The 12,320-nt window shown below is 37.2% G+C and overlaps 1 pseudogene across 1 annotated transcript; it reads right to left on the bottom strand.

Moving 5' to 3' along the window:
• Window positions 1-862: 862 nt before the first annotated feature.
• Window positions 863-7,917, bottom strand: LOC111343909 (uncharacterized; annotated as a pseudogene). The gene is made up of 9 exons (XR_015988654.1): window positions 7,901-7,917; window positions 6,968-7,181; window positions 6,776-6,871; window positions 5,849-6,006; window positions 5,513-5,575; window positions 4,309-4,431; window positions 3,779-3,880; window positions 2,569-3,456; window positions 863-2,017 (listed from the first exon to the last, which is right to left on the bottom strand). The product of XR_015988654.1 is annotated as an uncharacterized LOC111343909 (transcript).
• Between the last annotated feature and the right edge of the window lie 4,403 nt (window positions 7,918-12,320).

Genomic DNA, 12,320 nt, shown 5'->3' with positions numbered 1-12,320 from the left:
GAATTTTATCTTCACTGTTCATTTAGATCGTCACTACGTAGAAACATTACATATTGACACTCCTTTCCTAGCAGGATGCAGGAAGTTTGTCACTAAGGACCTAGTTAAACGGCTGGCCGGCCACGAGCCTCCTATAATGATGAGCGTCCAAAGTACCTTTTCGAAGGTCGTAGGTTTGGCTCCAATGGGGAGAACTTGGAATTATTTGTATAAAAGTGTCTTTGTCATTTACTGAAGAACATCATCTTTCGGGGACTTAATTTTTCATAATTCCACTACCTAATCCAAAGTTTAGCATCTTTCTCATTGCATAAGGTTTAAGAAATGTCTTCTTTTTTTAAGGCACAGCAGACGCCCATAAATGACTTCATGAAGTTTCTGTTCTATTCTTCCAAATGAATTCGGCGAGGAGAGCCTTACTGCGGTTGCTATTCTGCAGACATCAGTAGACTCGAAAATTCTAAGGTTCAGAAACTTACTATAACTGGTTATTTATCACCAACGCCATTGGGAGCCCAAGGATTATTTTCAACGTTAATAAACAAACAAAACACTGAGGCAATGGAAAATAAAAGAATGGCTGAGAAGTGTGCAACCACCAATAGTCTATGGAACGGCACCTGTTTTGTTCTCATATAATTTTGTATTATCAACGGGATTGATAATATAAATTGGCCGCTGCAAGCTGTTTCTAATGTGCTCTGCACGCGTGGGTTCGAATCCCATCCTCGTCGGATTGTTTTACATTTTGTAGTGTCCAATCTGTTTTGGGGTGCTTCTACTAAAAGTGCATGTTAGCGGCTTTGAAAAGCCGTAAACGAGCTCACGATGGGTAGTAAATACTTTATCATAGAGTAAGCCATCACAATAATTCACAACATGAAACAAATGCGACTACATTACACTAGAGATACATTTCAAGTAATGGCAAGGTAGTTTAACATTACTCGTCTTATTTCTGATTTTCGGGTAATTTTAGTCTGTTTTTCATACTCGTCTTATCACTTATTTTCAATCGTTCTTAAAGAATGCCGAATGTGTCTGATAAGACATTCTACTACCCGTGAAAAAACTAAACCAACAAGCAAACAACAAATAAAACAAAACAAACAAACAAACAAAAAACGAACAAAAACAAACAAACAAAAAACGAACTAAAACAAAAAGGACAAGATGGAGGCAAAGGTTTTGAATGGTTCTCCAAAGTAAAAAGAAAAAAACCAAACTCTGGGGTATTCTTGTGAAAGGTGTTAATCAATCTCTAAAACGTTTTGTTGACTTTTAGTTTAGATTGTATGTTTTTTTCTAATGTATTTACAGCGGAGAGTTACTCTACTTAATTAAAGATCTTTTCAGTTATTTTTTTTTACAATAAACACTACGTAAATCAAGACAGAATGCTAATGAACCGAGCTGTTATTTTGAGCACTACTTTGTGTTTTTTTTTGTTTTTTTTTTTACCGGCTATGATCCGTTACTGGTAAAATTTTGATAGAGGATAAATAATTCTGAGTAGCCAATCATAAGCTCACCTCACATCGGTTGTAAAACACGAGCAGTAACAATACGATAATATACTTGTTGTTCATTAATTTACTTAGAGTTCGGAATGTATGTCAAATAGTAATAAAACACAATAGGCGCCAGCTTTGTAGTTTTTCTGAATACCGTTTGATGTAAAATATCAGAAAAGCGTCCCTTCGCGAGAAAGAGAGTGCGTTCAAGAACCAACTAATCAGCTGTAGTTGGTTAAGTGAGAGGACATGATGAGTCCAAGTTGCCCCAATGAACGTCTCTGAGGTTTCGTACGAGCTTCTTAAAGTAAAACTGACGTCCTTTGAATTCTTGGTCGACCTCAGTGCCAAGCACTGAGTCAGTTCTCTTAATCTTGTACTGCTAAACCGTGGAAACTTTTGCACAAGGATCTGATGATCTTTGTGACCTGAGAGGTCTCTTCGTTGAACAAGGCGTGTTTGCATTCGTTTCTTCAGAGTACAATGGATTCGAGTGATTGATCCTGTGTTAAAAAAAAAGAAAAAGAAGGAAATATTTTCTTCGGAGCACTTTCATCGGAAAATTATCACATACGGTCGAACATGAAGTCACAAAGAGGTGACCGCTTAAGAGAGGTGAAAAATACAATAATGAAAGAGAAAAAAATGTGCTTTGACAACCGACCGCTACAGGGTGTCTGCTTGATACAGTTCAGCTTAATACAGGTTCGACTGAACTTGTAAAAAAGTTTGATGGATTGATCTAAATTGTAATTATGGACGATTAACAATGATAATGATGATGGGATTGATGAGATTCCAACACACACGAACATGTGATCCCCATCTCACCCCCCCCCCCCTCCACCCCACCCAACAGTTCTGGAGCAATGCTGCTAACTCATTTATTTACCTAGATTGTCTATCTCTCTTGTGTTCTATATTGATTCCAAATAAAATATGTTTCAAAGTACTATGCTGGGCTAACTGAAGCTGAAGCAAACATTTTTATAGAGGAAGTTAAAGACCGACGAACACAAACTCTATTTAGATGCTATTCCATCATGCTACTCACTTTTTCTTGGAAGAGAAAAATTGCTTCATAACATCCTTAAACCTGCGTTTATTCTTAACGCTGACATCGTCAACTTGATCGTCTCTTTCTACAGACACCTCATCCTGTGTATTTTCCATTTCGGCAGACACCCAGTCACCCCAGCTCCTCCTATTCAGCTGAGAGAGTTTACGTTTAGGTTCATTTGTTACCGAAACATTGGTGAGCGATGAACTACTAAGCTTGTCTCTTTTCTCTTTTAAGATTTTTTGAGTTCTGTTGTTTAGTGTGTTTGATGGTGAACTCCCGGGTGTTTCAGAAAGTCCAGAATCTGCCAGACTTTCTTGGGAAATTCGCGATAAGCTCTTCTTGCTTCCCGTTGAGGGCGATGAGTCTCCTGACACCACACTAGAGCAAACTGACCTTCGAAAATTATCAGATGGCCTCCTTTTTGATGAAAGTGTTTGGCTCCTTGGTATCCACACATCTCCTGTACACTCAAGTGAATCATCATCCTTTGCTAAACTAGGGTCCGATAACACCTTGCCCTTGATTCTCTGCTGATGCTCTTTTAATTGATCATTAGTCGACAAATATCCTAAAGAAACTGGACGAGGTCTCGCACGAGACACAACAGCATTTTTTCTAAATGGAGTGCACGGTGGTGTTCCACTCACTCTAACGTCTTTATCATCTAAGCTCACATTTGTATTTTCGTCCTCATTTTGGCCTTCAGCAGGTGCATAGTGTTTATTTTCATTTTCGTTTGTTTCGTTTTCCTTTGCTCTCCCATCATTTTCACTCAAACTTTCGCGTTTGAAAGGTTCCTCTGTTGATCGACGCCATTTCCTAGAACGCCGTTGCCAGTTTCTGATGAGACTATCCGCTGCCATTCGAAACACATTTTGCCTAAGAACACAATAAAAACAGTGGTGTTCATTTTTAGACTTGACAACTTAAAGACAGCAGTAAGGGTGAATAAAAGAGCAAGAATGAAAGACAACTATAGATAGAATCACATAATTTGTTAGATATCATATCAATTTGATCCCTAGTCAACTGCACGCCCCGTCTTCGAGCATTTCCCTCCTAATATATGTCCTCCACCAACAAGTGCCGTTCTCCTGTACATTGTTCCATTTCACTTCTAATCACCACAGTCTATGGTTGATTAATGGTATGGATTTACGAAAAAAAAGCTCTCTCCTCTTCAACTCTAATTTAAACTCACCCTTGATTCTTGTTATCTTTTAAATCCTCAATCGCCTCTTCTTCAATGGCGGCCATCTCTTCATATGTCTCTCTCTCGTAGGATGTTTCACCAACTGATGCACTGTGAACACGAAAAAATTTAAAAAAAAGGAGCAGTCGTTATGTCGTGTCTCAATCTCGTATCGAAACCGATCTGAATGGATAATCAAAACCACACAAACTACACCTTCTTTTTATAACAATACCAATAACCTTTGTACATCAGGTATGTCGCGTAAACGATACTGAAAGCACACTACAATAATCAAATGTTCTTTTGCTGTATTTCTCTTTGTTTTTCGTTTTTTTCCAGTAAAATTATTGAAAATTTTTTGTACTTCAACCCTTCCTTTACGCATTAAGCATCGGTGCCGTGAGCTACAACTTTATGTACATTATGTTTTTGTTATTGGAATTGCTTATGAATTTTTGCCTTCAAGAGTAGATCGTTCCTTTCTATGTGCAACTCGTTCACCCATAAGAATTTCATAAGAATCCTGTGTAACTCACTTGTCCTCTGAAGTAACAGTTTGTTGCGTATCTCTCTCAGCTTATGTATCTTGAGAACAAGTCGTGAGTGGTCCAGAGGAGTCCATCGATATCGTTGACACACTGCTAGTTACCACAGACATGCTGTTGAAGGAGAAGAAGAACATTAAGATATATTAAAAAATGTATCTTACAAAACAGTCGATGGACTTTAAGTATATATATTTCATTTACAACACTGATTAATATCGGGACCTAAACGATCCATTAAGATCACCGATCACTTCACGTGCACCTCCGCCAATGTAATCTATTGCATAACTTGCACTTAGTGCAAAAAGATATACATCGGCGAAACAGGAAGAATACTAGGTGACCGATTCCGAGAAGACCTTCGAGACGTGGAAAAGAATGACAAGGACACATCGAAACCAGTCGCTAGACATTTTAATTTACCTAATCATTCTAAGCAACATATGGCAATCTGCGGTCTTTCTTTACACTTAGGTAGAATGGAAAGCCGTAAAACTCTTGAACAAAAGCTCATCTTTCAAACCGGCAGTCTAAATCCCACAGGGATCAACGAACGCTTTTCATTCCACTAATTTATTCGTATTTTTCTCGTTACCATGTTCCCACCAATAACGTAGCTCCATTTTCTGCCTTTAAAAGCACACACAACCCACAATTCCTCTATTCGCTCCGACGAAGGGCTAACGCTCGAAACGTCAGCTTTTGTAATCGTTACGGTGGCCAATTTACCATTTCAACTTTGTTGATATATCCAAATTATTTCGTTACTCCCACCGACGCAGCCCCAAACAGTTTCTTTCGAAACTATCAGCCTTTATCGACTTTAAGTATACATTCGGACACTTGAATTCGTCTTTTTTTTCTCATAGGCCTTAACCGTTCGACTTGCTAGCTAATGGCTCAGCGCTGCCAGAGTCGAAAAATGCGGTTCTTATATGTTGGGCTACCTGTGCCCTTTTTACCATATAAGGGAAACCTTGTGGTGAGCTCGAGCGAGCAATAACTGAGAGCGACCAACCATCACTGTTACTGTGTTTAATGTAGTTTATGCTATACTTTCGAATATATTACAGCGGCTCTATAAATTCATTAGTTAGGAAGATTACGTAAAACTTTGAATAGTGGTTGCAATGTATGGTCACAATATGAAGAATTGCGGAACGTTTGGGGTTGCGTCCAATTAAATGCATACCTATCATTTTCTTGTAAAATTTGCCTGCTCTTCTGAAGTTCTTTCCCCTTTCTTATCAACGACCTGAAACAAAGGTAGAAAAATGAGTTATTCTTTTCACTAGCTACTTGGGAATGAGGTATCAAGGTCGGTGGCAATGCATTGACAGGGAACGCTTGGCTTTTATTTGCTCAAGTTACTCTGGAGAAAATTTAATGTGTATGCGCTGATATCTATATAAAGCGGCAATATATATTATGGATAGATTAACTCTTTTGCACAGCACGGCTTGTGTCTGTTTTACTGACTGACAAAGATTTTCACATATTTACTTTGTCAAAGAAGAAAAAAACTTACTTTCTCTTGAAGCTCCGTTTGAGCTGCGTGTTGTTTGCTAGTTTACAAGAGCTCTGGATGGAATCATTTAGAATGTTGATCATTTGTTTCATTGTTTCCAAGGCGTTCGCAATGTGAAAACTGTCAGGATGTCCAGCATCTGTGTACTTTGAAAGTTGCTATGAAAACAAAAACGTTTGTTTCATGAATACAAATTCTAGTTTTCTTTTTAACTGCCTGCATTTGATTTCATTATGAGTTCGTAATCTAAGCACTATTCAAATGTTTTTAAATCCATTTTTACCATAGCTAAAAAAAAAATATATAACGAATCAGCAGCGGTAAGGACCAATCGAAAGACTTGAGAACTGTTTTTGCCTCCTCGATCATCAGTTGTTATCATGTGATACCGCAGCTAGATGAAAAGTAATCGAACTGTTTTAATATTCAACTGTTGCAACTCTAATGAAAATACTTTCAACACAATAACGGTTTCTTGGGAAGACAACGCCACGTATGATTAGATGCATCTGTTCAGCATTGAAAATTTGTGTGAAAGAAACATAGGAAATGACAAAAACGGTTTTGCATTTCCAAAAATCGTATTCGCTATGAGTGAGTTTCAAAACTTCTTAGTGAAACAAAAGTTCGCATTTCTTTGAATTAAGAAATAAAGAAGCCTTGACTGTGCTCTGTTCTGTTGTAAAATACGCAGGAAGTGGCTAGAGCACGAACGAAATGTAGGAGAAACAAGAAACGCAGTGGAGTGTTTCTCCCCCCTTTTGAAAAAAAGCTACACATAATCAAAATTGGCAGATGGCGTGACAGCTTTAACTCAGCTCCATGCTCTATACTCTAATAGAGCACCCCCTTCAACCACTGGCAGCTGCAGCGCACATTCTATCCAAACTTTATCATAATACTGAATATTACCTTCTAGAGACCTACCCTGAGAAGAAGGACGTATCGAGGAGGTCGTTGTATTGGAGTAAGGAGAAAAGCAGGTAGATCTAGTCCCTCGCATTCTGAATTTGAGGAGCAGCTCTGAAAGAGAAAAACAATGTAAGGCGCATCACCATCATGTCTAAAGAAGACTGGTACGAGTAACCAAACTGGATAGAAATCGTGCTATAAATTTACCTGTAAGAATTTCCTAAATTTATGTGATCCCCTTGAACTTTTGTTTATCACGCCTATTGCCCTAGGAAAGTTGTTGACGTAATTGGAGTAGATTCGTAAGACATCGATCTGTGGAATAATGGAACATTGTTTGGTATTAAGCCAAGTGACAAAGAACACAAACAAACAGAGGTTCAAAGAGCTCTTACAGCTTCGGACCAAAGTGAAAATAAACCTACTCAGGACGTTATTATGTCTGAGTGCAATTACGACTTTTTGAGGCCATACTTAAGACTGATTAACTTAGGTTGTTCTTTCGAAGCTTAAGAAGTGAAACTTACATGATAAGAGCTGCTTAATTTGGTAAAAATATCTCCAACAATGCCGTGTAATTTCCAATTATGAAGTCGTTCTTCTAAATCTTTCATAAAATGGGTGTGACTTGTCAAGATATGCACCAGTTCTCCAGGACACAGCACACTAAAAATATGTTTACAAGTATAAGTAAGTAAAGCACATCATAAAAAAATAAATACACCCGGACTACCCGTCATTTTTAACATTTTTAAAAACGCGGCTTTATATTTAGTCCATCCTGCATGACCTTTCGTGAAAGCAGACCACTTGATTTTCTACAGAGATGAAAATGATGCCCAAACAAACTAAACTTGCTTCGTAGCTCTTTGAAACCAATATCTGCGAAAAATGAGTGAAACAATTCATTTCTCTGTTGTAGAGCTTTACAGCTGTAATTATGAAGTGCTCTGGTTCGTATGTTAATATATGTTACTGCATTGCCTAAAAAAAAGCATGCCTGGAAAACACCCCATAAAAGTTGAATTTAAAGACATTGATTTCTGAACATGATAAATTTTGCGCTATTCACCTTTATTTTATTATTTGATAGAAGCAGACCGTACTTTTCTGACCAATTTATGCTGCAAAACGCATTACCTGTTAATGACATTCATAAAATTTATTTGTTTAGTTATCAGTTAGAACATTTGCTAAGGCTCCATTTCCATAACTTTTCGGCACGAAAGTTGTTGAAAGATGATCTTTGCGGAAAGAAACATGGCGGCAATATCCTATTTCGAAATCGAACGAATTTTATGCAATTTGGGCACAGTTTATAACGTGTGCATGTGCAAATCGACAGAAAGATTGAACCTTGCTTTGTCACCTGACTTAATACGCAATGTAAATCTTTGGTGCACTCAAGACGCATTCTTTAATCGTGATCACCAAAGCACATCAAAACTCTTCTTGATAACGACGCATACACAAAAAAAAATCTTAAATTGAAACTTTTATCATCCTCTTTATATTGATGGCTACGGCAGCCGGAAATCACATCTAACCACATACTCATTTTAAGCGTACTTTATCGACCAAGTACAGACTGTGTAATCTATCTAAAAAGACCAATCTACTATTGCGTTCAACGTATGAAATTCGATAAGAGATGCCACATTTCTTAGTGCGAGCGTAGAACAATCACAGTGGTCAGGTGGACCTCCATTCATCCTTGCTTCTGTCTAAAAGGCGTCTTTTTTTCTTGTTTTAATAGTTGCGAATTAAAGTTGAAGTTAGTTCGTTCTGCGACCCACGTGCGAAGCGGATTTTTGGATCAATTTTCGTTCCTTACTTCCAGAAAAATCTCGGGTCTTACCCTTTGCCATACTGGTATTCGTCGCTTGTCTAAAGCGGCCGAAGAATGTAATGATGAGGTAATATTGTTGATTTAAACAAGCTGATATACAATTTATCCGTAACATTATACTTCTCGTTTTCGTTGGAGACTAAAAAACAACTTTACTCCTTAGGCTATACTAGGTCGAGACAAGGAGAACGGATCATGAACGTTTTACAAACCTATGCTAGAGTCTATTTGTTACATTGTTCAGTAATATCAGAGGATTGGCTAAAACCAACCTATTGAATCAATATGTAAGCGGTCATGGGGGAGTGATGGGGCTGTTTGTAAAAAATATTTAGAGGAGTAGAAAATGCAAGTTGGTAACGTGAGATATTAATGGCTCTTTAATGATACCGAGCTCTGCTAATGTTTTAGTTTAAACATATTTCAGTATGTTTGTTTTGGCGGGTAAAAACTATGTCCTGAGGTCTTAATCGGAGAGTTAAGCTTTCGACAGTCACGATGTGCAGATACTGAGTTTTGTTAAGCCAAAAGGCCGTCGACGGCTTCTGGTAAGGTTAAGTTTATTTACGCAATGTTAGTTTTCCCACCCAGTAATTTGTTTATCGATTGGACTCTTTTTGTCAGATTTCAGCCTTTCTACCATCCTCCATTGTTTGCGTGTGACCTTAAGATTTGCAATCAAAAGATTGAGCGATCACGCCTTATTGGAAGGCTTCTTGGCACACCTCCAGACCCATTGTTCCGACTTTTTGAGATTAAAACTCTCAACAAGTGTCTAAATCATTTGAAAAGTTGGCATACAGGTGATTAATTTGTTTTCATCTTTAGATTACATGATGCTAAACAATGCTGGATGATAGGGTTACTACTACTTTCCCTCGTCTAGTCATCGTCACACACGTGACAAATTTCACAAAGCACGACACTTTCCATCCCACGCTCATGATGTCTAAACATCTAAAAGTTTTTTCGTGACTACTTTGTAAATAAAGAGGAAAGGTTGAAAGCTTCATGCAATCACGTTTGACATTTTGCTCCCTTTGCTTTACATTAAAATGCCTCAAATGGCGATCAAAGTTACCGGCTATTGTTAACACAGGTTACTGCAAATCTTCATTGCCGGCAAAAATTTTCTTTATAAGCTGCCGAGCTTGCAGACAACGCTACCTTGGCTTTGATGGAAAATATAAATAAACAAAGGTACAATTGTTCGTACGTGCTTCCTTATCTACAAATAAAGAGGAGTTAGGAATTGTCTCTAAGAAATTTTTTAGACGATTGAAAATGATAGGATTATTTGCCAGAGCACGCTGTCGATTTGAGTGAAATTTGAATGAATAATATAGATCCATATAATCCTTTCTCGTAGAATGATTCTTCTCTTGTTTCTCGATTGCAGGAACATATTTAAAAGTGGAATAGCTACGACGATACCCTGATTTTTACGACTTAAGAAACAACTATTTGGACTATTTATCTCTTGGATATAATTCCCCAAGATTTTGGCGATAACAACTGCTAATGTCATGTTTTAACAAGAGAAAAAGTAATGAAGAAACCGTACGCGTATATGAACATGTCTCATGGGAAGCACACTTTATAGAATTTGTAATATTCTTCTTCTGCATAGAATTATCCCTTAGCACACAGCCAGCACATGCCTTGTTTCACGTGCATCTAGAGTACAGTGAATTATAGCCATTTCGTTAAAAAAAAAAAAAAAAAAACATTAGTTACGTTTTTCCGGCTTAAGTAAACAACAATTTGGCTGCTTTTTATAAACTGACTATCATGAAAAATCAATTAGCTCGCTGTAATGTTTAGACTAAGAAGAAGGATCATTAAAATCTCTTCAGTGTGTTTGTTTAAGTTAAATTCAAGCAAACTCGCAAGATGCAGAGTTTTTTGGCAGAAGGATCCAGAATAAGGGCTCCTGAGTTATTGGGTTTGAAAGGAAAACTATCAAAACAAGTGAATGACATTCTTACTACATCTTTTTGAAACAGTCCGAATATGAGTGACATCTTCAAAACTGTTTGACTTGATAGATGCTCTCTTAGAGGAAAAAGCGGCTCACAATGAAATTATGGTAATGAAATAAAAGAATCATCCAGATATCCCTGAATCCCTGAAGATTTAGGTGAAGCGGAATCCGTTAACTTTGTTCTCAACTGGTCATAGTCTGTAATCCTCACAAGGACATGCTTAATCCATTTATTGCTTTTTGATTCGAAAGTTTGTGAAGAGCTGTTTGATCTGTCTCACTGTACATTATGCCATGTTAGATTAAGTTGAAATTGATTTGTTTTTATGATGTTAATGATGTGTAATACATGCATATCTTCAAAATTAAAATTCGGAGAGTAGAGTATAAAATGTTTGCCCTAAACATACGCACTGTATAGAGGATAGTTGAAATCAAGATTACATCCAACCCAAGCCGGCTATATCTGCTTTCTCCTTTTTTTTTTTTTTTTTTTTTTTTTCCCATAACGATCATGGTCCAAATCAACGTATTTAAGTATGAGATCTGTGTAATAATCGGTTTTACCGTATCAAAAAGCCTAGGGCACGTCCCATATGACATGAAATGAAGGAAAGTGACTCAACCAAATCAATGTGCCAGGCACAAAATTTTCCAGTAGCCATAGACCTAACCTCAGTAAAAACAGTATAAGTTCTTAATTTCAAAGGATGCCTCGCATTGGTCCCTATCTCTAATTTGTTGCTGGGCATTTAAAGACGTGTTGGGAAGACAAAAGAAAAACCCAATGGTTTGTCTTTATTTTGCTCTCGGCCGACTGTTATTGGATATCTGATATGCCTGATCAAAATAAAGACTTATCACTAGGCGAGAGCGATTGTTAGTAATCGCTCCTCAATGTAACAATCTTAGACTAAGACCGTAATCTGGGAAAGGACTGTTTCCTTCTTGATTCGTTTTTGTGATTTAGAACTTAAGCCTCTTTGTCTAAGTTCATTATTCGCTAGCCATCTTAATTCGCAGTCCATACTCATTCTTGTCTCTTTCAATTTTCTTTCCTTGTTCTGAAAAGCCATTATTTAAAAAAAATTTCCCCCCAATTAGAGTAAACTTTAACGAACGTAAGTACAAAAATTCTTTTTTATCCAAGAGATTTTATCTGAGTGGATTTCAAGCAGTAAAATCGATTGATAGGCTTTACATATTTAATGAAAAATTAAAAAGACTTTTCTTTTTCTCTTTATTTTTTTACGTCAGTTTTTCAGTTTAGTTTTAACACGACATCTTAGGTATGACCATAAACTAATTAGGTTTTCCCGAATCGATACAATAGTAACCGTTTTTTAGTCTCGGCTCTCAATGTAAAGACAACCGGAAATCCCAAGTAAATGCAATACGGTTCCCAGCCTTCGTGACTGTTTAAACTGTTTATCACTGAAAAGCAATTAGCTGGCCCTGTTGTTAATGGGGATGAATAAAATCTTGTCAATACGTTTGATTACTTTTTTTTTTTTACTCTGTAGTTGCTTAGACCACATTTTGCTCGATGAGACGAAGGATTACGAGTCAACTTTCCAATCTGAATGGTTCATAACATTTAGATAAAGAAGAAAAAAGACAAACACGTTCCGTACTTGTGTACCCATATTTAATATGAGCTAATACAAAAAAATTCTATCGGCTGTCCACCAACTAGGCTGTTTCTCCTGATAATGCCACTTAAGAAC

This window comes from Stylophora pistillata, chromosome 6, assembly GCF_964205215.1.
Source record: "Stylophora pistillata chromosome 6, jaStyPist1.2, whole genome shotgun sequence".
Taxonomy (NCBI): Eukaryota; Metazoa; Cnidaria; class Anthozoa; order Scleractinia; family Pocilloporidae; genus Stylophora; species Stylophora pistillata.
Note: the sequence above shows the minus strand (reverse complement) of the source record. Positions and strands in the feature narration are given on the sequence as shown.